This window comes from Geotrypetes seraphini, chromosome 11 (assembly GCF_902459505.1).
Source record: "Geotrypetes seraphini chromosome 11, aGeoSer1.1, whole genome shotgun sequence".
Taxonomy (NCBI): Eukaryota; Metazoa; Chordata; class Amphibia; order Gymnophiona; family Dermophiidae; genus Geotrypetes; species Geotrypetes seraphini.
This window is the reverse complement of record NC_047094.1, coordinates 43,297,742-43,322,609: the sequence shown is the minus strand read 5'-3', so window position 1 is coordinate 43,322,609 and position 24,868 is coordinate 43,297,742. Positions and strand designations below refer to the sequence as shown.

The window sequence follows — 24,868 nt, the reverse complement described above, 5'->3', positions numbered from 1 at the left end:
CTGTGCTAGTAAATGGGCCTAGCATGCCCTTATGTGGGTCTTTCCCATGTGCCAAACCCATTTCTAGTGTGACTAGAAAATAGTCTTTTATCCATTTGTTTCATCTCTGGCTGTGTACTAATGATATTGTTTGCATTTGGCTATTTGAAAAAATATTATCATGGAAGCCCTTACTGCCTCCTGTTTAGGATACAATAGGGATCCTGTGTTTAGTCTACATTAACCAGTTTGCTTAGCTCCAAATCATGACAGGACCTATCCACCTTGAGGTGGGACACTGTGTTGGCTAGCATATTGGTCCTGATTCTATTAATGACACCTGCCAATCAGTGCCTAGGTTGATGTGCCTACCAAGTTAAGTGCCAAACTTAAAATGTTCAGTTGACTTAATTAGTGTGGTAATTGAAAGTGTCATTAAAAACCAATTAAAAAGCAAAAAAAAGAAAGAAATTTGGATTAGCATTTAACTCAGTAGATGCCCCTCTGTCAAATTTAAGAACCCATTGTGGCCCACGACTCAAAAAGTTTGTCCACCCTTGTTATAAGGCCCTTATCCCAGGACAAGCAGGCATGATATTCTCACATGTGGGTGACGTCATCTACGGAGCCCCAGCGCGGACAGCTTTTCAAGCAAACTTGCTAGAAGTTTCAAGTTTGCACACTGCACCACGCATGTGCATGCCTTCTGCCCACTAGAGGGCGCATCCCACCTCGTGGTCCTCAGTTCAATTTTTTCCGCGGAGCCAGAAAGCCCTGTGGATCTGAGCTCCAGTGTTTTGCCTTCTAGCTGCCGCGTTTAGTTTGTTCTTTCATCGAATTAGTTCGCGGTGCTGCTTTCTTTTCTGTTCTTTTCTTTAAAAAAAAAAAAAAAAAAAAATATTTTGTTTTTCGTTGGGCTCCGGGGGCTCCTGGAAGCCGTGGCCGCGGGACGTCGGTCGTTCCCGTCCTTCTTCTTTTTCTTCGTTGATGTCCCGTCCTGTTACGGGATTCAAAAAGTGCAGCCGGTGTGAGAGGTTACTTTCCATCACTGACCCTCACCGGTGGTGCATTGTCTGTCTTGGGCCCGAACATCCGACAGCGTCGTGTGATCGCTGTGCAACTTTCCAAACCAGGGCCCTCCGTCGCCGTAAGGCCAGAATGGCTGAATTGTTCGCCGTCGACACGCCGCCTAAGGCCTCGACGTCGGCCTCGGCTTCGGCCCCGGCCTTGACCTCGGCCTCGGCGTCCTCGGGGGCCTCGGCTTCGCCTCGGCCCTCGTCTTCGAAGGCGTCGTCAGCGAAGCCAGCTTCGGGTAAGTCCTCTGTTCCATCCCCTTCAGCAAAGAAGCCATCCTCGACTCAGGCTAAGGCGGGTGGGTCGACCCCGGCCCCGCATCGGACCTCGACTTCGCACACCCCGAGGGAATACTCGAGACCGAGGTCGCCCTCCAGGGAGTGTGCCCCGGACTCGGAACTCCCCACCTTCGTGGGGATCCCGGCCTTCCAGGATCTCCTTCGAGCCCTGATCTCATCGGAGCTGTCGGGAGCCCTGGAAGTGTTGCAGCGTGCTGCGGTTCCGGCGGCCTCGACCTCGGCCGGGGCGCCTTCGGTCTCGGAGGCCCCGGCCTCGGCTCCCTCGACCTCGGGAGCCCCGGCCTCAGCGACCTCGGTCTCGGGTACTGTGGCCCCGTTCACCTCGGTCTCGGCCCCGCCCCTGACCTCGACCTCGGGGGAGCCTCCTGAGCGGAGTGTGAGGCCCAAAGAAAAGTTGCGCAGAGTGCGCCGTCTTTCCTCCTCTTCCTCCGGGTCTTCCCAGGACGCCTCGCCCTCGACGCGACCTCGGACGAGGCGCCGATCGAGGAAGTCTAAGCGGCCCCGAGGCTCGCCTCGGCGCGATCGTTCCTCGTCGTTCAGGGGCGAGGCGCTGCAGGTGTCGGAGTTGCGCCTCGACAACCCGAGGCTCCTCCGCTCACCTCGTGGGAAGTCTTCCCGTGCCGCCTCGCCGAGGAAATGGGAGAGTGTTCCACGGACCCCGGGGTCCTCGCCCAAGGGTTCTGCGAGGAGGATAATTTCCCCTTCCCCCTCGAGGGCCTTGGAGCGGGGATCCTGGGATTCGGGATCTGTTAGGGATCCTCGTTATTCTCATGAGGCCTCCCCCCTCTCCTCGGTGGGGCGGTCGAGAACCCCGTCTCCCCAGGCTAGGCCGTCCTCATTTTCATCCTTTGTTCAGGACATGGCCCGAGCCCTGGGGATTGACCTGATGGTAGGTTCTCAGTATTCCAAAGAATTTTTGGAGGAACAGGACCTTCCCACTCCTCCTAGAGAGGTGCCTAGACTCCCTCTCAACAGTGTCCTTCTGCAGACCTGGCTGAAGAACTTGTCAAACCCTCTTACAGTCACGTCTGTGCCTTCAAAAATGGAATCGAAGTATAGGACGATTCCCCCTAAAGGGTTCGATAAGGCGCAGCTCTCCCACCAGTCTCTTCTGGTGGAGTCTGCTCTTAAAAAATCACAGCCCTCACGGGTTTCTGCGGCGGTTCCACCCGGCAGGGAGGGGCGGACCCTGGACAAGTTTGGCCGTCGCCTCTATTCAAATTCCCTGATGGCCACCAGGGTTCTAAATTACGCCTTCACCTTTTCCTCCTATTTGCGTGGTATGGTGAAGGACCTTCCTCAATATCGAAACTCGTTACCGGACTCCCAAAGAGCAGGATTCGATAAGTTTATGTCCAACCTGTCTCAATTGCGGTTGTACCTATTCCATGCAGTGTACGACGCCTTTGAGCTGGTTTCGAGGGTGTCGGCCTTCGCGGTGGCCATGCGCCGCTTGGCCTGGCTTCGCACCCTCGACATGGACCCAAACCTGCAGGAACGTCTTGCAGACTTGCCTTGTGTGGGGTCCGAGTTATTTGACGAGTCATTGGATGCGGCGACCAAGCGGTTGTCGGAGCAGGAGCGCTCTTTAGCATCCCTGGTCCGCCCCAAACCTAGGCCCCCGCCGCAGAAACCTTTCCGGCCTCCACCGCGCCGATACCCTCAGAAGTCGACCCCGGCTTTCTCGAGACCGCCTCCGAGACGTCCGTCTCAGCGAGGCAGAGGGGGACAAACCCAAGCCCCGGCGCAGGGCCCTTCTAAGCCCGCGCCTTCCTTTTGACGGGCTGAGCGGACGGGGCGGGTTCCCCTCCGCACTTTCACAGGAACCCCTTCCTATCGGGGGGCGTCTTCGGTCCTTCCGGGAGGCATGGACCGGGATTACCTCAGACGCTTGGGTGCTCCGGATCGTCTCCGAGGGCTACTCGCTCAACTTTGTGTCCTCACCGCCGGACAGTCCCCCAAGTTTAGTCTCTTGCAAACGTTCGCAGCTACCGACCCTTCTGACCGAAGCCAAAGCCCTCTTGAAGCTTCGGGCGGTCGAGCCGGTCCCCAAGGACCAGTGGGGTACGGGGTTTTACTCCCGTTACTTTTTGGTCCCAAAAAAGACCGGGGACCTGCGCCCCATACTGGACCTCAGGAAGCTCAACAAATTCCTGGTCCGGGAGAAGTTTCGAATGCTATCTCTCCCGGTGTTGTATCCTCTCTTGGAGGAAGGGGACTGGATGTGCTCCCTCGACTTGAAGGAAGCATATACCCATGTTCCGGTGCACCCCGCCTGCCGAAGATTTTTACGATTCCAGGTGGGGGACCTCCACCTTCAGTACAGGGTACTGCCCTTCGGCCTGGCCGCATCCCCACGAGTATTCACGAAGTGCATGGTGGTGGTTGCGGCAGCCCTGAGGTCTCGTGGGCTCCATGTGTTCCCTTACCTGGACGATTGGCTCATCAAAGCCCCGACCAGGGAGGGGGTTATCTCAGCGACCCGACAGTCTATTGCCTTCCTGCAAACTCTCGGGTTCGAGATAAACTTTCCAAAGTCTCAGTTGAGGCCGGCTCAGTCTCTTCAATTCATAGGTGCGGTGCTGGACACGGTGCACCTGCGCTCCTACCTTCCGACCCAGCGGTTGGAAGCCTTGGTACGGATGGGCCGCCAGGTCTCTCAACTATCGATGGTGTCGGCCAAGCGCATGATGATGCTGCTCGGTCATATGGCCTCGACGGTACACGTCACGCCGTTTGCGAGGCTGCATCTGAGGATCCCTCAGTGGACCCTCGCGTCCCAGTGGCGTCAGGAGTGCGATCCGGTGTCTCGCCTCATTTCGGTGACTCCGCTTTTGCGGAAATCGCTGCGTTGGTGGACAGACTCTTCAAATCTGTCCATGGGGCTACTGTTTCGCACTCCTCCTTTTCGCAAGGTCCTGACCACGGACTCCTCGGAGTACGCGTGGGGAGCCCACCTTGACGGTCTTCGCACGCAGGGCCTGTGGTCGGCAGAAGACCGTCGGTGTCATATCAACGTGCTAGAGCTTCGGGCCATCTTCCTAGCACTTCGAGCCTTCGTTCACATATTGCAGGACCAGGTGGTCCTCGTCCGCACGGACAATCAGGTGGCAATGTACTATGTGAACAAGCAGGGGGGAACGGGGTCTTGGCCCCTCTGTTCCGAGGCTCTTCGCCTTTGGGAGTGGGCGGTCTCCCGGAACATCTTCCTCCGGGCGGTCTACATCCAAGGAGAACTGAATTGTCTGGCGGACAAACTCAGTCGACTTCTGCAACCGCACGAGTGGACTCTACACTCAGCAGTTCTGCGCGAGGTTTTCGCTCGCTGGGGAACGCCACAGGTGGATCTGTTTGCCTCTCCGGAGACACACAAACTACCACTGTATTGTTCTCGGATGTACTCGCGGGATCGTCTGGAGGCGGATGCCTTCCTTCTCGATTGGGAAGGGAGGTTCCTGTATGCATTCCCTCCTTTCCCTCTGATCATGCGAACGTTAGTACATCTAAAATCGTCCACGGCCACGATGATTCTCATAGCACCTCGGTGGCCGCGTCAGCACTGGTTCTCCCTGCTGCTTCAGCTCAGTGCCAGGGAGCCTCTTCTTCTGCCTGTCTTTCCTTCTCTGCTGTCTCAGAGTCAAGGATCCATGTTACATCCCAATCTGCAGTCATTGCACCTGACAGCTTGGTTTCTTGTTCCCTGACTCCTCCGGATCTGTCTCAATCGGTGAGGGAGGTGTTGGAAGCCTCCCGCAAGATCTCGACGAGGCTTTGCTATTCGCAGAAATGGACCAGGTTTTCCGCCTGGTGTTCGTCTTTTCACCTGGATCCGGTATCCTCGGTTTTGGACTATTTATTCCATTTGGCGCGCTCTGGCTTGAAAACCACTTCGGTGCGTGTTCATCTTAGTGCGATTTCTGCTTTCCACCAACATCTGGATGGACGCCCTCTGTCACTCCATCCCTTGGTGACACGCTTCATGAAAGGGTTACTCAGGGTTTGTCCCCCTCTTAAGCCTCCTTCTGTCGTGTGGAATTTGAATGTGGTTTTAGCTCAACTGATGAAACCCCCTTTTGAGCCACTCAACAAGTCCCTCTTGAAATTTCTGACTTGGAAGGTGGTGTTTCTGATTGCCCTCACCTCCGCTAGGCGGATTGGGGAGTTGCAAGCCTTGGTTGCGGACCCCCCTTTCACCGTCTTCCATCATGACAAGGTGGTTCTCCGCACCCATCCTAAGTTTGTCCCTAAGGTTGTTTCTGATTTCCACCTCAATCAGTCCATTGTCCTTCCTGTGTTCTTTCCTAAGCCCCACTCCCATCCTGGCGAGGCGGCGCTTCACACGCTTGACTGTAAGAGGGCGTTGGCGTATTACCTTCAACGCACCAGGTCTCATCGGAAGGTCCCTCAATTGTTTTTGTCCTTCGATCCCAATCGATTAGGGCATCCAGTTTCCAAGCGCACTCTGTCTAACTGGTTGGCTGCTTGCATTTCCTTTTGCTATGCTCAGGCTGGCCTTCCTCCCCCGGGTCGAGTCACGGGGCACAAGGTCCGAGCGATGGCAGCTTCGATAGCTTTCCTCCGATCCACTCCGATGGAGGACATATGTAAGGCTGCCACTTGGTCTTCGGTTCATACATTCACCTCTCATTACTGTCTGGACACTTTATCCAGGAGTGACGGCCGGTTTGGCCAGTCAGTTTTGCAAAATCTGTTTTCCTAAATTACCATCCTCCCACCTGCCCTTTTTTGGTTGGCTTGGAGGTCACCCACATGTGAGAATATCATGCCTGCTTGTCCTGGGATAAAGCACAGTTACTTACCGTAACAGGTGTTATCCAGGGACAGCAGGCATATATTCTCACAACCCGCCCGCCTCCCCGGGGATGGTTTCTATGCTAGTTATGGAACTGAGGACCACGAGGTGGGATGCGCCCTCTAGTGGGCAGAAGGCATGCACATGCGTGGTGCAGTGTGCAAACTTGAAACTTCTAGCAAGTTTGCTTGAAAAGCTGTCCGCGCTGGGGCTCCGTAGATGACGTCACCCACATGTGAGAATATATGCCTGCTGTCCCTGGATAACACCTGTTACGGTAAGTAACTGTGCTTTTTAGTAAGCTGTGCTAGTAAATGGGCCTAGCATGCCCTTATGTGTGTCTTTCCCATGTGCCAAACCCATTTCTAGTGTGACTAGAAAATAGTCTTTTATCCATTTGTTTCATCTCTGGCTGTGTACTAATGATATTGTTTGCATTTGGCTATTTGAAAAAATATTATCATGGAAGCCCTTACTGCCTCCTGTTTAGGATACAATAGGGATCCTGTGTTTAGTCTACATTAACCAGTTTGCTTAGCTCCAAATCATGACAGGACCTATCCACCTTGAGGTGGGACACTGTGTTGGCTAGCATATTGGTCCTGATTCTATTAATGACACCTGCCAATCAGTGCCTAGGTTGATGTGCCTACCAAGTTAAGTGCCAAACTTAAAATGTTCAGTTGACTTAATTAGTGTGGTAATTGAAAGTGTCATTAAAAACCAATTAAAAAGCAAAAAAAAGAAAGAAATTTGGATTAGCATTTAACTCAGTAGATGCCTACTCAAAAGGTGGGCATGATCTGACGCTCATTGGGATTTAATAGAAGTCGGAGCATTTGCTGCATGGCGGCTTCTATCGTAGCTGTGTAAAAGTGGTGATGGGGGGGGGAGGATTATGATGCCTACTGGTACCTAAGTCAAGATGAGCAGTGCTAGGTGCGATTCTAAAATTGGCACCAAAATTTGTTTGACATGCGGTAGGTACCTACTGAATTAGGCACCATTTATAGAATCGGGCTTATTGTGATTTTAGTCTCATAACAAGTCTTGACCTCCTTTGACCTGTAATGGATGATTTCCTATTTTATACCATATTTCTCTTACAGCATCCCCTTTCCTAAACTTACCTGTACAGTATACTTTGAATTCTTTGATTTATTCAATTTTCTATACCATTCTCCCAGGGGAGCTCAGAACACTATACATGAACTTATTCATATACTCAAGCATTATTCCCTCTCTGTCCCAGGGGGCTCATAATCTATGTAATATACCAGGGGCAACAGGGGGATTAAGTGACTTGCCCAGGGTCACAAGGAGCAGTGTGGGTTTGAACCCTCAACCTCAGGGTACGGAGGCCGCAGCTTTAACCAGTGCACCACTCTAGAAATCATAGTAGTATAGGACAATCAAGTCATTGTGACATCACTGATGAGGTTGGCTCTTAGGCATTGGTGGAATTAGGCATTCTGACATCACAATACCAACTCTGGTTATCAGAGGCTGAAACTTTTCACACTATTTATTCAATTTTCTATGCTGTTCTCCCAAGGGAGCTCAGAATGGTTTACATGACTTTATTTGGGTACTCAAGCATTTTTCCCGGTGGGCTCACAATCTATCTAATGTACCTGGTGCAATGGGGGGATTAAGGAGCAGTATGAGTTTGAACCCACCCCCTCAGGGTGCTGAGGCAATTGCATTTTTTCTATAGACCTTTTTTCCTTAGCTAAAGATAATCATTTCAGCAATCACCTATTAAAAATAATGTTTATCAACTCGGTGAAGCTGGATAGTGTTAGCCATTTTCCTAGAAGCCTTTCTCTTTCTCTCTAATCTCATATATTGGATCAGTCTGAGTTAAAAAGAGCTGTAGCTCCAAACACATTTGCAAGACAGCAGACCTGATGAAAGGAGCCTTTGAAAGCTAGTCCAAAATAAATGTGATATTAAAAGTTAATATTTTGAGTTATTCAGTATGCATATTATTCAGTGTCCAAATCTCTGCCGCCACCCAATCCTTCCGTGCCCCCCACACCACACTCGCACCCTCCCTTCCCACCCCTATACTTCTTTAAATCTTTGCCAGCACAAGCAGATTCTCCAGCCTGCTGTTCGCACTGGCGTCCTCTTTCCCTCTGACATCACTTCCTGGACCCGCAACCCAGAAGTGATTTCAGTGGGAGCCAGGCCAGCGCGAGCAGAAGGCTAGAGTAATTGTTCTCCCTGGCAAAGATTTTAAAGAAGTACAGGGGGTGGGAAAGGTTGGGCGTGAGCATGGCGTGGGGGGGGGGAGGCAGAGATTTGCCAGCATCCCCACCAAGACGGTGGCCAGGTTGGTCCGCCCCCTCCTTACTACACCACTGGTGGCATTCATGTGAGCTTGGAAAGATATTGTTCTAATTAAATAAAACAAACCACAAGCCTCAAAGCTGATTATGTCTTTCTCTGGGTCACCTGCGTATTAAATATGCCAGGAGACTGAAGACGATTATAGGATCCTTTTACTAAACTTAATAAGTACTACTGTACTAAACTTAAGTACTACACAGTAAGTACTACCATGAGAGATGCTGAGGCATCCCACAGTATTTTGGGAGCAGAGTGCACTTCCCATTTGCTAAAAAAAAAAAACAACTGATGGAAGAGCAGTCATTAGACAGATTCAAAGGTTTATTAAAAAGCTTTTTGTATAAATACGCATTCGACATATAGGATTTATATGAGGCTTTGCTTATAATTTCTTCTTGTCCTCATGTTTTTGACCTTTATTGTTATCTTTCCTATTCTAATTGTAGTTTCCCCCGCCTCACTCCTGTTTAATTAGTAGCTTACTAGTTATGATCGTCTGTCATTGTTATTAATAGTTTTGTCTGTATTCCCCATTTTAGATTGTACATCGCTTTGAATTTCTTGAAGTTGCGATACGATCAAAATTTTTTTACTAAATTTGAAACTTAATTGATTAGCACAGTTATATTACCGCACGGCAAACAATTAGAATGTAGTTAATGTGCGAGCCCTTACTGCCTGGAAAACAGGCTAATGGGGAAATTAGCATATGACCATTAATAGGAGTAATGGAAAACAGGGCCAGTGTACAGCAGCACTAAAAGTGACCTCAGTAAACAGGAAATATACACACTGGGGATAGTACTGACCTTTTTTTTTTTTTGTAGCACTGCTTAGTGCAGACATGTCAATCTCTGGCCCGCGGGGTACCGAATTTTGGCCGGCCAGCCAATTTCAAATTTTCCCCAAAGCTGGCCCGCTGGTACAAGCACCGTATAATTTGTAGGTTTGTGCCACATCATCTGTAGGTTCATTAGGACTGCAGAGGATCGCTGGTCGGCAGTAGCGATCCTATCAGGCTGCCGGAGCCTCAGCTGCATGTTCCCTCTGGCGCAGTTTTGCACCTCCTCTGACATACTGGACCGCAGGCAGGACTGCACCACAGGGAACGTGCAGCTGAGGCTACAGCGGCCTGCTAGGATCACTACTGCCGACCAGCGATCCTCTACAGGCCTGCTAGGATTGCTACTGCCGACCAGCGATCCTCTGCAGGCTATGTGAACCTACAGATGATGCGGCATGAACCTGCAGAGTTAGGTCCCAAGCAGACACACAAATATCTTCCACTGCCCTTCTGATCCCCAGTGCTGAGAAGCTCTCATATACACACACTGCTGCATGGGGCAAGCGGAAGAAGAAATGAGCCCAGCACTGCTCAATCCATCCCTCAGACTCCAGAAAACAAAAGGAAGAAGAAAGAAGGAGAGCTGGTGTTAGACAGCGAGCGTGAACTAGGACCTAAAAGAGAAAGGAAAAGTCTCTTTTTATTTATTTTGTTTACATCACAAAGCCGGCATGGAGTTGGAGAGGTTGTAACCCGGTACTATTAAGACTAAGGGGTTATTTTATTAAGGTGTGCATTTAGTGCGGTTAGTGTACCTTAATAAAAGGACCCCTAAGTAGCTAAAAAAAAAAAATTTGGCCTGCGACTTAGCCTTTTTTTTTAGATTTTGGCCCCTTATGCAATTGAGTTTGACACTCCTGGCTTAGTGCAAGAGGGTGCCGAAAAGTTCTCAGCCCAACCAAGAAGAGAATGATGTGGATTAGAGAATGACATGGTGAAAAAATTGGTCCCCGTCACCGCCCCGTCCCCATCTCACCATCACTTTTCTTTATTTACGTATAAAGGAAACATTCTTTAAAACTTTAAAACTTTAAAACTTAGTTAAATATTAGTTAATAACTATACAAAAACAAAACACGCAGAGAAAAAATTAATTAATATAAATTCTCAAAACTGACACATTTTGATCACTAAATTTAAAATAGTTATTTTTCATACAGTTTTTCAATCACTAATCTTCCACCACCCCTGGGGCTAGCAATGCAAAAACAAACACGACATGTACTTTAAATGCTTACAATGTTAGCCTATATGGTAATTAGACGCGGCCGCTGTACCTAATCGCGGCAAAGATCTCCCTGCCGTGATTAGCATAGTGACCGCGGCTACGGCTGCAAGTCTCCCCTCCCCCCAGCGATCACGGCAGGAGGGCACCCAACCCCTCCTGTAGACCCCCCCAACGGCCCTCCCGACAATCGCAGCAGAAGGGTACCCAACCCCTCCTGCCGGTCCTCCCAATGGCCTCCCCTAAGATCGCCAGCAGGAGGGTACCCAACCCCTCCTGCTGGACCCCCCCCCCCCCAACGAACCCTCCCACCCCGGAACCCCCTTAGTCTTACTTTCCAAGTTGGACCGGACGGCTCCTCACACGTATGGCCAGCAGGCTTGCCTCCGTCCAAATGAGGCGGGCCCGCCCCTACCCTGCCCAACCCACAGGATCCTAGGGCCTGATTGGTCTAGGCACCTAAAGCCACTCCCGCTATAGGAGGGGCCTTAGGTGCTTGGGCTAGGATCCTGTGGGTTAGGCAGGGGAGGGGAGGGGCGGACCCGCCTCATTTGGACGGAGGCAGGCCTGCTGGCCAGACGAGCGAGGAGCTGTCCGGTCCAACTTGGAAAGTAAGACTAAGGGGGTTCCGGGGTGGGAGGGTTCGTTGGGGGGGGGGGTCCAGCAGGAGGGGTTGGGTACCCTCCTGCCGGCGATCTTAGGGGAGGCCATTGGGAGGACCGGCAGGAGGGGTTGGGTACCCTTCTGCTGCGATTGGCAGGAAGGGTTGATCTGACAAATGAGGAGCACGGTGAAACACAGGTAAATAGCGGTTCCTAGAAGGGGGTACATTGGCCCGCGGGGACAAACCTGTTCACCGTTTCCGCGGTCGGTGAATGGCCTTGTCCCCGTCACCACAGCGACTGCTAGTTTTCTTCCCCGTTTTCGGCGGTGACCCGCGGCTTAAATGCGGTGGCCGCGGGTAAACCGTCACCGTGTCATTCTCTAATGTGGATGTCATTCAGTCAATGATCTGAAACAATGTCAAAAACATAGAGTTTTGTTTCTGCAAATTGGCACTTAATGAAATAAGATAACACTCTTTTTAGCTACAGTGGCAAAATAACACTCAGAATTTAGGAAGTTGGTTGGTTGGGCTGAGAACTTTTCAGCACCCCCTTGTAAAAGGGATTTCTGCTTTCAAGCAAATCGTGTAACTTTACATGAAATAGGTTTTTCCTAAACTAAAATATTTGCAAAATCTTTTCCACGAGAAACATCTCTATAACTTTCTCCCCCATATTCTGAAAATGAACAAATGAACGTGATGAAAGATCTAGTACCACTTTAATACTCCTTGAAGTTCCTTGTCAGAAGTAGTTTTATGTTACGTCTCTAAAAAGGTTATTTGTACCTTAACTTTATCACAGTCCAGGGATTTATTAAAAGAACTATAATTCTACAAACTAAGATTTGTTTAATCGGCAAAGCTGTGTTCTAAAATGAGATTTTAAAAGCCATTTTTCTTCTGGATATATTGTAACAATTTGGGCTCATGCCACTGCATTTTTATTTTGTTTCCAGCATAACGAAAGAAAGATATTGATCTCTTGTTTGGCAAGAAGAGGAGATTTTTTTTTTTTTTTTTTTCTAATTCTTACCACTAGGCTACATGTGAACAATACAGTGTCTTTTTCCAGATGCTGGCGACATACTTTTTCATTGCATTTTTATTTCTTTTAGAATACCAACTATAAATTGTTGGTGAAAGTCCCTAGAAATGTTTTCTTTCTCTTATTAATTACCTCTGAGAAAAAATGCTAGATTACTGCTTATCACCCCCATACCCTGCCTCATTGATATGTAAATCTGTCTTCAGCACATCCGCTGTGCCTGACCTGAGGACTAGTTTGAGAAACACTGCCATAGATAGCATGTTTGTGCGCTGTACTCTGGTTGCAGGCAAAAACACTATGGGGTGTCCAGTGGCTTAGTGAGGGTGAGAGGTACCCGGGGTGGTGGTGCCCCCCCCACCCCACCCCCACATCCACATGCTCCTTCCCTGCCCCCTCCTGCCACATGCACGCCTCCATAGACTTCAGCTAATTCAGAACGCCGCGGCTAAGCTTATTTTCGCAAAAGGCAAGTTCGATCACGTCTCCCCACTCCTCTCCAAGCTTCACTGGCTCCCAGTATACTCCAGAGTCCTCTTTAAATGTGCCTGCTTAGCCTTCAAGATCCTACATGGCGTCCTTCCTCCCGTTATCCCACTCTTTTGGAATTCCTCAAACCCACACTCCACCAGACCCTCCCAAAAACTGAAACTATCATTCCCCTCTATAAAAGGTATATCCCGCGCAGGAAAACTTTGAACATCCCTCCCCTTTAGAACCACAGAACTCTGGAACAATCTCTCATCCCCGCTCAGAAATTCAAGCTCCTTCAAATCCTTCCGCAAACACTTGAAAACTTGGCTCTTTTCAAAAATCTAATCGCCTCCCATTTTCTAGTATCCTGTCCCTCTCTATCTTCTTAGTCCCTCTCCTATATCCTTTCATTGTAGTTCCTTTCCTCTTAACTCTGTAAACCGTGCCGAGCTCTGCGCTTGCGGAGATGGCACGGTATACAAACCTAAAGTTTAGTTTAGTTTCCCTTCCCATGTATCTCTGCAACATTCCTGGTGTGAGCAACAACCCCCAAGCTGCTGTTGCACTAGCACTGGATTGTCTTCTGACGTCACTTCCTAGGTGTAGGCCCAGGATGTGATGTCGGAGGAAGAGGTGACGCCGGCGTGACAGCAGCTTGGGGATTGCTGCTCACGCCAGGAATGTTCCAGAGGCGATTCTGTAACCAGTGCCGGTGACATGGGTGCTGGTTAGAGAATCGGAAGGGAGGGGGGTGAGGCATATGTTCTTATAAGACAGACATGATTCTGTATAGGATGCCGATGTGCGATTCTCAGCCACTTCTTAGGTGGCCGCTGAGCCCATCCTATACGGAATCGGCCCCTTTCTGCATAATTTCTGGGTCGCTGATTGGATGACACCCCATTTTTTTCTGGGCTCTTTATTTTTCCTCAACTATCCTGTAAGTTGAACAAAAAAAAAAATACAACTAGCTTCTTCAATAGAAGAGCAAATACTTCTTAAGTACGTGTAGAGTCTTGATTGCTTGCTCGCCTGTCATTGGGTTATGAAGTACAAGTATAACTCAGCACTTCAAACTTCAACATGTTTATTCTGAAGTATGAAATCTAGTGCATTCCCTTTGTACACTTACATCAAAGACCCTGGAAATATAGGGCTCCTTTTACGATCTGGCAATATAGGTTTCTACTGTGGGCCGGCGAGCAGGGCAGGATTAATTCATCGAGGGCCCCTAGGCACCCAAGTACACTGGGTCCCCTGCCCTGCCCCACCATGTGCCCAGGCGGAAACAGGAAGCTGCGTCAAAGGGAAGTTTTGGGCAAGCAGCACTGCTTGCACAATTACAGTTCCTGTTGCCCTTCTTACCCGCGTTGCTTGCTGGTCTTACTTTCCGTCAATGGGGGTGGGGTGGGGCGGGGGGCGCGTTGATAATCGGGATGGGGCCCGCGTTGATGATCGATGTTGGAGGGGCCCATCGCCGTTTGGAAAAAACAATGTTGATGCCCTCCATCGGGTCTTCCTGACCATTTCAGGTCCTAGGCACGTGTCTGCTTGGCCTATTGGTTAATCCTGCCCTGCCGGTGAGGTAAATGCTCTGAAACTCATAGGAATTCTGTGAGCCTCAGAGCCTTTATTTCACCAGCCTGTTCTAGAAACCTCTACTGCCGTTTAGTAAAACCCAGTGACAATTAATTATCTTTTTAACAGATACTAAAATTTGACCTATTTCTTTCTTCATTTTCCCTTTGAACTGATAGCAAGCATTTCTAATTTAATTCATCTAACTGATGAGTGGATGTATACACCAGGGTTTGACAGATGGTGTGGGTGGGAGTTAGGTTGTGTATTGGTGAAACCAAAATCTGAGAAGAGTATAATTAGCTTGTCTCCCTCTTATATCTAGAGATTTAAAAAAAGCCCTAGGGAAAACGCATAAGTTCTTTCAAAATCTTACCCAACAGCTATCCCAGCAATATATAATATATAAATCGTACACCATCTAACTCAAAAACACGCTCAATATCCGCCCCTAACCATGCCTACTTTTAGGGCTCCTTTTACAAAGGCGCGCTAGCATGCCACGCGCGCTAACCGCTACCACCTCCTTTTAAGCAGGTGATAATTTTTGGGCTAGCATGCGCTAATCTTGTGCGTGCGCTAAAAACGCTAGCACACCTTAGTTAAAGGAGCCCTTAGTGTAGGTGCTTGGGACTAGGTGCCTACTTTTTTATAAAATCAAGTTTTTCAAGTTAGGTGCCTAACTTTCTTTTTTTTAATATATATATATATATTTATTAATTTTTCACTCTAAAAACAGTGCATAAAGGAATACATATCGGTAATTTGAAAAACCGCACTTACATCAATCAATAAATATATGAGGAACCATTTTCACCCCCTCCCACCCACCCTAATTCTGATGTATTCAATAAATCATACAACAGTACATACGTGTAATTAATAAACAAATCCAAATATAACATTCCCTCCCTCCCACCCACCCCCCTTCCCTGGATGTGCAAATCAAACTGGAAATAAGGGAATAAACTATTTAATTAAGATTGATAAAATTGGTCAATGAACCCCACGTCAGTTTAAACAACTTATTATTACCCATTAGTTCAGAATTCATTTTCTCTTATTTATAACACAAGCATAATGAATTCCACCAAAAAGTGATATTTAATCTGTCAAAATTCTTCCAATTTTTAGTGACCATTTTCATGGCTACCCCAGTCATTATACCAAGTAATCTGCTTTTATGTCTATCTAGTGGAGGTGTAGGAGATAACAATGTCCCGCAGATTACCGCTTCATATGACAGCGGAACCACAGTCTCCAGAATCAAATTAATATGTCCCCATATAGATTTCCAAAAGTTAAGTATCGAAGGACAATAGAACAACAGATGATCCAGTGTCCCTATTCTAGATAACAGTGCCTAACTTTCAATTAATCCCAATTAAATATAAGAATAGACTTACTGGGTCAGTGACCAGTTCTGGTTACAAATACCTGACAAAACCCCCAAAAGTTGCAAAATCCCATATAACCGATCCAGGGCAGAAATTGTCCAAACCTTTTTCTCTCTCTCTCTCTTGATTGTTTTATTAATTGTACACAGTGTCCAGATATCTCGCTCCCAGATTCAGAATCACTCACTGTTCATGCTGTAGGAACAGACTAAGGCATGGCTGGTGGGGGCTGCTCTGGTTTGCTTCTTTTCTGCTCAGAGATGGGAGTAGTGGGCAGGATTTCCTCCTTGGGCTCCACAATGCTGACATGGTCAGGCAAGGGCTTCTTGGGGCAAATCTTCTCACTGGGGTTCCAAGGTAGCATGATTTTCACTTTAATACCCAGCCCACCTTGTCTGAGGAGGACATGGCAGGCTGCAGTATCAACATAGTAGTTGACAGGGTCTCCACTGTGGATCATCAGTTCATCCACAAACTTCATGGATTTGGCTCTCTGGCCTCGGAGCTTGCCGGATACAACAACTTCACATCCCTTCGCACCGCTTTCCATAATGAAAGGGAGAACCCCATAGCAGGCTCGGCGCACTGCTAGACCCCCAAGAAGCTTGTAACGCAGGGACTCTGCCTGGGCAATGGCACAGAGTAGAGAATGACATGGTGACAAAATTCAACACCGTTCCCGTCCCTGCGGATAACCGCGGAAAATAATTCCATGTCATTTTCTAGTGTCTATTTCAATCTCAGTCCTTCTACACCAGCATCCTTCAAAGCAAAGCTTGCGGGTCAGTGGTTGTGCCCAATTATACTCTGATTCTTCCCTCTCTCCTTAAAGAATGACATGAAGATGGTTTCCCGCGGTTATCCGCGGGGACGGGAAAGGTGATGAATTTTGTCACCGTGTCATTCTCTAGCACAGAGGCCTCTTGTGGCCACCTTTTCAGCATAGAGCTCCACACTGCCCTCAAGAAATCCAAACCTCTTCTGAACCACAGCAGTTGGCTCACGGATACGGCGGTCCTTCTCACCTTCTGAGTCCTGATGACAAGGATGATGATTTCAGTCTTGGTTGGAGTAACTCTGACTTCAACTCCAAAATAACCATCTTCAGCCAGCTCACAAATCAGAAACTCATTCAATTCAGCTTTGAAGATGCCATCAGCAACAAACGTGCGCCATAACAGCTATTTCCTATGCCATCAGCGCTCACCTTCCTCTTCTTAGAGATATGCACTGCCATCTTGCTCTGTGCCGCCAAAGGCAAAAAGCTTTTCTTTTTTTTTAAACCCCAGATACGTTAACTATTCTTACCACATCCTCTGGTAATGCGTTCCACAGCTTTCGGTTTTCTGAGTGAAAATAATATTCCTCCTATTGGTTTTAAAAGTATCTTCCGGTAACTTCATTGAGTGTCCCCTTGTCTTTGTAGTTTTTGAAGCCAAAAATTAATTTACTTATACCCATTCTACACCACTCAGGATTTTGTAGACTTCAATACTATCTCCCCTCAGCCCAGTCTCAAATAAACAATCTGTAATTTTCAAGAATTATTGCAGTTCCATAGACCTACACTTAAGTAGATTTAATATAATAAGCTTAAATAGCGTAGGCAAAATATTGTTTAAATCGCTCAGTGTTGGCAGAAGTGATTAGAAGTAACACAGTTAATATAGTTTAAGTATTAGGTTTCCAGTATAATCAGACACAAAAAAAAGCGGCAGATGAAACAGAAGAAAGGCAAGTCTAATTCTGTGTTCACTACTACGATTTATCTCCTTGGAGTTAACACCGTAAAGCTGTGTGTAGCCCAAACAAGCGTAAATGAGCTCCGTGTTGGAGGTTTGTATTCTGAGCCTGTCAAACTGTGAATCTGTGTTATTACTGAATTTTTATCCTTGGAGTGCAGCCTGTAGTTCAGCCAGAATATTAAGTGCTGGGGCTCAAATGCATTGGTAAGAGATTTGCAGCAGCCAGCGGGTTCTTGTTACTGCCCTAAAAGCCTTTGAGCTCCCTCTTATTGATAAGAGGTCTTATTTCACAAGTGCCAGATTACTGGAGGGATGCTGCAGATGCTTGGAATGATGATGAAGATATTGTTACTCACTATTTGTTGTATTTCTTAGAATGCTCTCAGGGTTAAAGCCTCGTATTCATTTTAGAATTTATTTATGCATGTATATATCTGTGTAATTGAGTGGCAATGGAGTGTATTTTAGAGGTATGGGATTTGATATACTACCTTTCTGTGGTTACATTCAAAGCAGTTTATATATTATATACAGGAACTTATTTTGTACTTAGGGCAATGGAGGGTTAACTGCAGTGGCATAGCAAGGGCAGTTTGTGCCCAGGGCAGAGGTGCCTGGCATCGCTATACTATGTGCCCCACCATGATTTACCCTGTGCCATGTGTCCCCCTTCCCGGCACCCAACAGCCCCCCCTGATACTTTTTCAAATGTTCGCCAGCCATGACAGCCTCATCCTTCCCTTTGATGTCACTTCCTGGTCAGGAAGTGACATCAGAGAGCAGGATGAGGTTGGTACATGTGACGGGTAAGAGATACTGTTTGTGGCCAGCAAAGAATTGAAGAAATATGGGGGGAAGGGGAAGAGGAAGAAGTATCAGCGCCCCTGCCAAGGTGGTGCCTGGAGTGGTCTATCCCTCGCTCCCTTACTACGCTAGTGGTTAAGTGACTTGACCAGAGTGACAAGGAACTGCAGTGGCAATTCGACTCAGTTCCCCTGATTCTTAATCCACTGCACTAATCATTAGACTACTTTTCCACTCCTACCTCTCAGGGTGTTATTTACTAGTGGCTCCAAAGTAGTTTTAGAGTACTTCATACCCCTATGGATCTTCACTCTTACGGGTTCCCTTAATTTCTACAGTTCCTACAGCATCAATGGTCAAATTTGAGTGTTGTAAAAATTAAGTGCAAAGGTGGTTATGGCATGACAAAAATCCATTGGAAGCAAAGAATATTTGCATGGAATGGTTTTGTACTCACATTTCAGGTTCAATGGAACTTGTAGGATGATTCTTTTCTCTCCCCCCTACTCATTTTCATTTTCCCAACGATTTGAAATGACATGGGTTGTACCATTCACGTTTCCACTGTTGTTTCAAATGGATGCACATCCCTAACTGGAATAAGGAAAGCATTTCACAGTGCGGGTTGAGTTTAAAAACCAAGACCATACAGATCTACTTGAACTATGTTAATCTCACAAAAACACTGACTGCACCTTTGCTTCAGCACTGTGGCGAGTTCTGATAGATAGAAAACACATTTCCGAATCTCTATTAATCCTGAGTTATAAAATTGGTATATTACAGTTCATGGCTTCCTGATGCAGGCATATTCCCTCAGATTCTACATAGGTCATCCAAAATTGAATGCCCCAAACTTAGGTGCAGAGCCAAGATGTACATGTGAATGAATGAGCTAAATGGGTGCTAGCAATCAATTATCGATGTTAATTGGAGTTAATTGTCACTAATTTGGATTTACGTGCGCATCTGCCTGCATGCTATTCTGTAATGCAGCATGCCAAAAATTTCTCGAGCAGAACCCAAAAGGGGATGTGGCTATGGAAGAGGCATGGGTGGGTCAGGGGCATTTCTATATATTTAGGCAAGGTGTTATAGAATACCAGGGTTATGTGCCCAACTTGCACATTAGGATTTATGCCAGGTTTCAGCTGGCATAAATCCTGATGTCCAAGGTTGAACACAGGAACCTGCTCTAGAGCTATTTGGTAAAGGACACTAGGCTCGAAACAACTTTTATAGAATAGTGTAGAATTTTTTTACAGCACTTTAATTTGGGTGCCATTTACTGTATCTGGCCCATTATGCTGAAACACAGCTGTGTCAGGTCATTGTGAACAACGTTAAACATTTGTTGTCATATTGGGATTTATAATACAAGGGCAACTCAGACATTAAAGGCAATTGTTAAATTACATGATAACCAGAACAGAGCTAGCGAAATGCAACTCATACATTGCCTGTTGGATAGTTTGTCCATACACAGAGCAGCGCTCAGCCTTTAATTGTATGGCAGCCATGAGGTCAGAAACACAGATGCTCCATTGCAAGATTGCACCATCGAAGAACAATGTGCAGCAGTGCACTTTGGGCTGAGGGAGTGAAATCTGGAAATTCACCATCAGAGATTGACTCAGTATGGACATAGTACCATGAATCAACAAAAGGTTTATGAGTGGGTGAAAAGGTTTAAAGTGGGAAGAACAGGTGTAACTGATGATGGTCGTTTTGGTCGCTCATCAACGTGCACGCAAGAGCACATTAACAGGGTGGATGCCTTGATTAGAGACAGATAACAGTGTCTCAGTTGGCCGCAAGTTTGGATAACAGTTATGGATCTGCATTTGCCATAATGCATCATGGCTTGGGATACAGGAAAGTCTGTGCACAATGAGTTCCCAAATAGCTTACTGATCTGCACAAGCAACAGAGTGTGGAGGTTGTGACCCAGTTCCTGCGATGATATAAAGAAGATCAGAGTATTCTGGAGAGAATTTTCACCAGAGACAAGACATGGGTGCATCACCGTGACCCTGAGAGAAAAAGACAAAACAGAATAATAAATAATAACAATTTATTTATATACCTCAAAACCGTGAAGTTCTATGTGGTTTACATCATTTACAAATACATCGTTTAAAATACAATAGAATTGAAGAGAATTAGAAAGTTAAAACCAATGAGTAAAAAACCCTAAAAGATCTGATTATTGCATAATAAAATTTTTACAAATTAACTACCTAAATATTTCAAAAACAGATGTGTTTTTAAATGTTTTCTAAATTCCCCATGAATTTCGGTAAGCATCAGCAGTTGATCTAACTCTTTGCCCCATGCTGCTTTCTGGTATGAAAGATACTGATGACGTTTTTTAAGTTTACATCCTTTAACAGGTGGAGAAACAAAATTCAACTGTGAGCTTCTTTTATGTCTATTAGTTGTAAAAGAAAAAAGCTCATTTATATATTTGGGAGTTTGAATTTCACACGCGCCTCCACTGGTAACCAATGCAACGCCTGGTAAAGAGGTGTCACGTGGTCATATTTCTGTAACCCAAAAATCAGCTTGACCGCTCACCTGGCTTCGGGAACAACCCTAAAACTTTTCTGCAGAGGGAGCTGATACCTACGACGGGATCAACTGGAGGTGACTTTGCTTGTTGCCCCATGTCTCTCGCAGCAGCGGCAGTCCTTTTTCTGGCAGCCCATTGGGAAGGCACTGGAAGAGACGGACCCCTGACGTCATTGGGTCCATCTCTACTAACATCCTTAAATTGAAGCCGCTGCTGCGGTTCACTGGGAGCTGATACCTACGACGGGATCAACTGGAGGTGACTTTGCTTGTTGCCCCGTGTCTCTCGCAGCAGCGGCAGTGCTTTTTCTGGTGGCCCATCAGGCAGGCACTGGAAGAGACGGACCCCTGATGTCATTGGGTCCATCTCTATTAACATCCTTAAATTGAAGCTGCTGCTGCGGTTGCGGCCGCAGCCGCAAGGCGTGGCCGAAGGGGCTTGCCCAAAGGGGCACGTTCTGCCCCTTGGGAGCCCCTTTGGAGCAACGAGGAGCTGAGGATCAGGAATCTAAGGTTGTATTATTTTTATATTTCTTAAATTGCCAGGACATGAGGAAAAGGAAAATTAAGCCTAAGAGTTCAACACCAGCTGTATCTGGTCCTATGGACAGGCATTTGACATTATCAACAAATAATCCTCCACAAATACTACTTGATATGAATTCTCCTATATCGGGAGCTTCAATGAGTCCCTTCGAAAGGACTCCTCCCCTTCATCCAGTATCAAGTGATAGTAGGAATATAAAACCTATTATTTCCACTGAATATGTGGTATCCTCCACTCAGACAAATAAATTAGCTTTTACTGAAATACCTAAATCACTTGAATTTTCAGGTGTAGTGGAGGATCAACCACCATCAGTGGAAACACAAGATATTACCCTTAAAGACTTGTGGTTAGGTATTTCTAGAGTAGAAAGGTTTCTCAGAGTAATAGTGAAACAAACAGTGGATTTTTCAGTCTGTGTCTCATAAGTTTGAAAATGTGGATTCCAATTTAGGTTGTTTTTGATAAACTATTAAATGTGGTAGAAACTCAATGTAATACACTTCAAGCTGTCTCAGTATCAGCTGTTAAGGATGCTAAGGTGATACATTCCAAAATGGAATTAATGGAAAATATATATAGAGTGAGGAATCTCCGCTTGGTCAGCTTTCCAGTAACTCATTTATTATCTTCTGAAATTTTATTAAGGAAATTTTTTAAAGAAATATTGGGGTTGCCCAATGCGGAAAATTTCCCAATAAATAATTATTATTATGTTCCTCAAAGAAAAGTAGAACCCGCCCAGGAGGTGGACCATCTGGTTACAAATGAAATAAATTTGACAGAGTTTTTGGAAGATAGCCAGGATGTGATCCAGAGTAGGTCCATTCTGGTAATAACATGCATGAGTGAAATAGACAAAATGTTAATAATGAAACTTTACTTTAAAAATAGGTTGACAAAATTTTGTGGAGACTTGGTTAGAATTTTTCCAGATGTCTCCAGAGCTATGCAACTAAGAAGGAAAGAATTTCTGAAATTAAAAGGTAGAGTCTTAGCCCTAGAGGCATCTTTTTACCTAAAATTTCCATGTAAATGTCTTGTTAAGTTACAAGACATTGAATATGTGTTTTAGGATCCTATTCAATTGCAACAATTTTTAATAGCTCGAGAACAGAAATGAGTTAGTAATAAAGAGCTTTTAGTTCCACTACTGAGGAATAAGAGGATATAAGAATCCCTAAAAAGAGTAGGGAATGACTTAGGATTTGCGAGGGTGAATCAAGAACCACTTCCTTAGTTTTTTCTTTATAATTGTATATTTGGATTTGTATCATGTCTCCCCATTGTTGTGGGCTTGGAAAAGAATTCTGTATGAATAATTAAGTATTGCTGAAATTTGTGTAAGAACCTTTTTTTCTTGGTATCATCTGATATTGTAATTATTTAAACTTATAAATAAAAAAAACAAAAAAAAACAACTTTTCTGCAGGAATGCAGAAGCTAGTTGAACGTCTTGCATGGGAACTATGTGAAAAAATTATACGAGTGTCATTTCGTAAATAATGCACAGGTTGGCAACATTGGGGAGTGGATGATGCAATTGTAGTAAACCTTGTTTCACTTCAGTGCTTGAAGCAGCAGGCCGTGTGCTTAGGAGCTCTGAAGTATGCATAGTGTGGCTGTGACAAGTGTGGGAATTGGAGGCTGCAGGTGTCTCTGGTACTGTGTCGATGATCAGAGGTCATACATTAAGATTGAAATTCTGTGGCAAAAACCCGATATAAATCTACAGTGCATTATGTGAAGTTTGTGGTCAGTTAACAGTGGACCGTAGTACAGTTTCTCAGTGGGCAGCTCGTTTTTGGAGTGGTTGTGTGAGCATAGATGATGATGCAAGACCAGGAAGGCTGAAATCAACAACCGATGAATGATGTGTGAAACCCGTGGCTGATGTTCTTGAACAAGATCATTGTGCAATATGCAAGGAACTTTCTGAAACCACAGGGATTCCACTGACATCAGTATACCGAATTCTGACAAATGATTTAAAAAAGAGAAAAATTTCTATGTGATGGGTCTCCCATTTCTTGACACATCTGGATAAGCTTGGGAAGTTTCAATTGCAATTCAGCAGTTGGGAAATATGTCTAGAGTCGGGTAGACTTCTATACCTTGTTCCCTGAAAATGGCAAAGACAGATAAAAATCAAGGATATATAGGTTATATTACAACATATGCTATGAGTTTATCTTACGCAGACTGGATGGACCATGCAGATCTTTATCTTCCATCATCTACTATATTACTATGTAAGTGGGTATTTGCAGAATAGCACTTAGGAGGATTTTTAGCATTTATGCATGTAAGTTCTCTTAGGCTTCCGTGGCTGGCGTCATGATTGTTGCTGTTTTCTGGGTCTCACCACATCTGGGTAGGTAGAACTGACATTTCAGCAATCATGCTGTGGCTATCTTCAGGGTATGCTGTGAGGTTTGGTGACCAAGAAGAATCAAAGAGGTAATAGAGATAGCAAAGCACCTCAATAACTTCAATGGAGATAAAGGACGCTCCATAAACAAAACATGGCAACCACTCATCCAAAATAAAGGAAAGGACTGAGGCTAAGGACAATCACCTTCTCATCCATCTAAAAGTTTCCACACCCTTTTTTCTCTGTCAAAATTAAAAAAAATGTGACCATAGACTTCCCCGCCAGAATTTAAAATTAGGTCCAATGGCCATTCCTGTCAAAATTGAAATTTCCCTCCAGAATTTCAATTCTGTGACCAACAAACTTTCCTGCCACATTTCAATTTTGTGATCAACAAACTTTCCTGTCAAAATTCAAATTCATGACCAAAAGCACAAGTTGATGATGCAAACTTTCCAGTCGTTCAACACACAAGAAGCTCCTTTTATAAGACTTTCGAGAGTGGGATCTGTTTGTTTATGAAAAACTTTCTATATCGCGTAAAAGCCTGAAACTAAACTGAAACTAAATACAGAAAAGACAAAACTTTTCTTGGGAAGCCCAAAGGACAAAATTACCAGAACATTGCTACATCTAAATGGTTACGAATACCCAATTTCTAAATCTATAAAAATATTGGGAATCGCACTAGGCACACATCTAACTATGGTTGACCACAAGAATATAGTGGTGAAGAAGTGCTTTTGCGCACTGTGGAAATGAAGGACCATTAAAAATACTTTGACTCTACATCCTTTAGATTACTGGTGCAGTCTTTGGTTCGATCAATACTAGACTGCTGCAATATCGTTTATCTGGGTATCCCAAAGAAAACAGTATGAAAATTAAGAATAGTACAGAACACGGCAGTTCGCCTGATATTCAGATTGAAGAAAAGCGACCACATTAGCCCCTACTACAGACTGTTACACTGGTTGCCAATGGAGGCGCAAATAATGCTCAAGTTTGCTTGTATTTGTTTCAAGCAGGCCTGGGGACTTGCGCCTTCCTATCTTCTACCACATTTTGTACTACACAACCTCACACGGTCAACCAGAAACTGTAACATATTTGCATACCCAAGGATAACCGTCTGTA

At 45.9% G+C, this 24,868-nt stretch overlaps 1 long non-coding RNA gene and 1 pseudogene across 1 annotated transcript in view; one reads left to right on the top strand and one right to left on the bottom strand.

The window, feature by feature from the left end:
- The window catches only part of LOC117345848, a 606,231-nt gene that overhangs the window by 130,177 nt on the left and 451,186 nt on the right, over positions 1-24,868 (top strand). The gene's annotated exons all lie outside the window — the stretch shown is intronic.
- Positions 15,899-16,927, bottom strand: LOC117345847 (annotated as a pseudogene).